We start from the raw sequence: 4,544 nt of genomic DNA on the forward strand, positions 1-4,544 counted from the left end.
ACAGCGCCACCTCCCGGCTCGGAGGCTCACTTCCACCACACCACTCGGTGGATCCACAGCGCCACCTCCCGGCTCGGAGGCTCACTTCCACCACTCCACTCGGTGGATCCACAGCGCCACCTCCCGGCTCGGAGGCTCACTTCCACCACACCACTCGGTGGATCCACAGCGCCACCTCCCGGCTCGGAGGCTCACTTCCACCACTCCACTCGGTGGATCCACAGCGCCACCTCCCGGCTCGGAGGCTCACTTCCACCACTCCACTCGGTGGATCCACAGCGCCACCTCCCGGCTCGGAGGCTCACTTCCACCACTCCACTCGGTGGATCCACAGCGCCACCTCCCGGCTCGGAGGCTCACTTCCACCACTCCACTCGGTGGATCCACAGCGCCACCTCCCGGCTCGGAGGATCCCCAGCTCCTCCATCCATCATCTCCAGCTCCCCTCTCTGACTCCCCCCTCTTCTCCAGCCCACAGCGCCATAACCAGTGTGCGAGGAACGCCAGCTCTCTGACCCCTCCTCCTCCCGCCCCCTGGATCGTGACACCACCCCTGAGCACCAAACCGTCATCTCCCAAACCATCCACAACCTCACCACCTGAGGTTACCTCCCACCCACAGCCTCCAAACTCAATGTTCCTCAACCTCACACGGCCCGTTTCTGTCTCCTTCCCAAAATTCACAAACCCGCCTGCCCTGGTCGACCCATTGTATCCGCCTGTTCCTGCTCCACCAAATTTATCTCCACCTATCTGGACTCCATTTTCTCCCCCTTGGTCCAGGAACTCCCTACCTACGTCCATAACACCACCCACGGCCTTTCCCTCCTCCAGAACTTCCAACTCCCCGGTCCCCAATACCACATTTTTACTGTGGATGTCCTCCTCCGCACCTACACTGGTCCTAAACCCCACCTCTTTCTCCGTTACATTGATGACTTTATCGGCGCCGCCTCGTGCTCCCACGAGGAGCTCGAACAGTTCATCCACTTCACCAAAACCTTCCACCCCAACCTTAAGTTCACCTGGACTATCTCTAACACCTCCCTTGCCTTCCTGGGCCTTTCTGTCTCCAAGTATGGCAACTACCAAAAACCGATTTCAAGCCAACCAACTCCCACAGCTACCTAGAACACACCTTCTCCCACCCACCCTACTGCAAAAATGCCATCCCCTATTCCCAATTCCTTCGCCTCTGCTAAATCTGTTCCCAGGATGAGGCATTCCACTCCCGCACATCCCAAATGTCCTTGTTTTTCAAGGTCCGCAACTTCTCCCCCCTCAGTGGTCGAGAATGTCCTTGACTGTGTCTCCCGCATTTCCAGCAACTCATCCCTCACACCCCCTCATCGCAATAACAACCAAAACAGAATGGCCCTCATCCTCACGTACCACTCCACCAACCTCCGGATCCAACACATCATCCCCCAACACTTCCGCCATCTGCAATCTGACCCCACCGCCCAAGACATTTTTCCATCCCCACCCTTATCTGCTTTCCGGAGGGACCACTCTCTCCATGACTCCCTTGTCTGCTCCACACTCCCCTCCAGCCCCACCACACCCGGCACTTTTCCCTGCAAGTGCAGGAAGGACCTGCCCCACACCTCCTCCCTCACCCCCATCCCAGGTCCCAACAAGACTTTCCACATCAAGCAGATCTGCTAATGTGGTATACTGTATCCGCTGTTCCCGTTGTGGCCTCCTCTACATCAGGGAAACCAAGCCATAGGCTCTCAGTTCGCACTAAACAACTGCACCTCCAAGTCATGAACCATTTCAACTCCCCCTCCCATTCCTCAGACGACATGTCCATCCTGGGCCTCCTGCAGTGCCACAATGATGCCACCCGAAGGTTGCAGGAACAGCAACTCATATTCCGCTTGGGAACCCTGCAGCCCAATGGTATCAATGTGGACTTCACCAGCTTCAAAATCTCCCCTTCCCCCACTGCATCCCAAAACCAGCCCAACTTGTCCCCACCTCCCTAAGGTGTCCTTCCTCTCACTTATCCCCTCCTCCCACCTCAAGCCCCACGTCCATTTTCCACCTTCTTGCCTCATACACCCCTTTGACCTGTCTGTCCTCCCTGGACTGATCTATCTCCTCTCTATCTTCGCAGGTGCTGCCAGACCTGCTGAGACTTTCCAGCAACTTTGTTTTTGCTCTCCATTTAGTTCCCTCCTGCCCATTGATCATAATTGACTGGCTGAGCCCTGAGCCTCTAACTGGAACCACCTGCATTCAGATGCAGAAAATAAAAGATCATAGCAATTGGGGTAACATAGTGGCATGGATAAAAGAGTTCTTGCTAACAAAAATCAGATCGAAGGTATGTCACGTGATGTGCCACAAGGTTCAGTGCTATGGCTTCAATACTTTACAATTTATATAAACTATTTGGCTGAAGGATCAGTGGTATCAAAGCTAAATTTTCTGATAACACAAAGATAGGTAGGAAAGTGAGTTGTGAAGAGAACATAAGGGGCAAAGATCGATTAAAAGGATTATGAGGAAAAGTGTGAAATTGTACATTTTGGTCGAAAGAATAAAAATGACGCATAATATATAAAGAATGAGAAGTTGCAGAACTCTGTGATGCAGAGAGAGCTGGGTGTTTATGTGCATGAATCACACAATGTTTGTATGCAGGTACAAGTACACAGGAAAGCTAAGTGCGGGAAATCAGGAAATTAGTGCAGGGGGCACTGAAAGTCTGCAGACTGATATAAACAGCTTAAGTATGTGGGCAAGATAATAAAATGTGAGGCTGGACGAACACAGCAGGCCAAGCAGCATCTCAGGAGCACAAAAGCTGACGTTTCGGGCCTAGACCCTTCATTTATTATCTTGGAATCTCCAGCATCTGCAGTTCCCATCATCTCTAAGTATGTGGGCAATAGTCTGGCAGATGGAGTACAATGTTGGTAAATGTGAGGTCATCCATTTTGGTCCAAATAACAGAAAAATAAACTATTATTTAAATAATGAAAAATTATAGCATGCTGTTGTGCAGAGGGACCTGGGTGTCCTTGCATATAAGTCACAAAAAGTTAGTTTGTAGGTGCAGCAGGTAATTAAAAAGGCAAATGGAATATTGTCCTTCATTGCTTTCCTCAATCTCCGTCTTTCTAATGAAAATAATCCTAATCTACTCAACCTCTCTTCATAGCCAGCACCCTCCATACCAGGCAACATCCTGGTGAACCTCCTCTGCACCCTCTCCAAAGCATTCACATCCTTTTGGTAATGTGGCAACCAGAACTGTACACAGTACTCCAAATGTGGCCGAACCAAAGCCCTATACAACTGTAACATGACCTGCCAACTCTTGTACTCAATACCCCGTCCAATGAAGGAAAGCAAGCCATATGCCTTCCTGACCACCCTATTGACCTGTGTTGTCACCTTCAGGGAACAATGGACCTGAACACCCAGATCTCTCTGTTCATCAATTTTCCCTAGGACTTTTCCATTTACTGTATAGTTCACCCTTGAATTTGATCTTCCAAAATGCATCACCTCGCATTTGCCTGGATTGAACTCCATCTGCCATTTATCTGCCCAGCATAAGGTGCTGGTGAGGCCACACCTGGAGTACTGTGTACAGTTTTGCTCTCTTTACTTGAGAAAGGATGTGGTGGCACTGGAGGGGGTGCAGAGAAGGTTCATGTGGTTGATTCTGATGTTGAGAGGGCTGGTTTATGAGGAGACACTGAGTAGACTGGGACTATCCTCATCAGAATTTAGAGGAGTGAGTGTCATCTTATAAAAACACATAAAATAATAAAAGGAATAGACAAGATAGAAGCAGAGAGGTTATTTCCACTAGAGGATGAAACTAGAACTAGGGACTATAACCTCAAAATTAGGGGGAGTGAATTTAGTACTGAGTTAAGGAGGAACTTCTTCACCCAAAGGGTTGTGAATCTGTGGAAATCCCTGCCCAATGAAGCAGTTGAGGCTACCTCACTGAATGTTTTTAAGGGAAAGATAGATGTTTGAACAGTAAAAGAATTAAGGATTATGGTGAGCCAGTGGGTAAGTGAAGCTGAGTCCATGAAAAGATCAGCCACGATCTTATTGAATAGTGGAGCAAGCTCCATGGGCCAGATAGCCTACTCTTGCTCCTATTTCTAATGTCCTAGTAGAATGTAATATAAAAGACCAGCATGCAAAATTAAAACACATGAGATTGGAGGTTGTATACAGAAGTGAATTAAGAAGTGGTCAGCAGACAGGAAACAAAGAGCACAAATAAACTGGTCCTTCTGTGAATGTCAAGCAATGAGTAGTGGGGTACCATAGGGATCAGTGCTTGGACCTCAGCTCTTTTAGATGAGCAAACTACATATCTCCCTATTTGCAGATGGCACAATCATGGCAGATGCAGTACAATGTGGATAAATGTGAATTTGGTCGCAAAAATGGGAAGGCAGATTATTATCTGAATGGTGATAGGTTGGGAAATGGGTTGACATAATGGGACCTCGGTATCCTCATAAACCAGTCACTGAAGGGAAGCATGCAGTTGCAGCAAGAGG

This window comes from Stegostoma tigrinum, chromosome 5, assembly GCF_030684315.1.
Source record: "Stegostoma tigrinum isolate sSteTig4 chromosome 5, sSteTig4.hap1, whole genome shotgun sequence".
Lineage (NCBI taxonomy): Eukaryota > Metazoa > Chordata > Chondrichthyes > Orectolobiformes > Stegostomatidae > Stegostoma > Stegostoma tigrinum.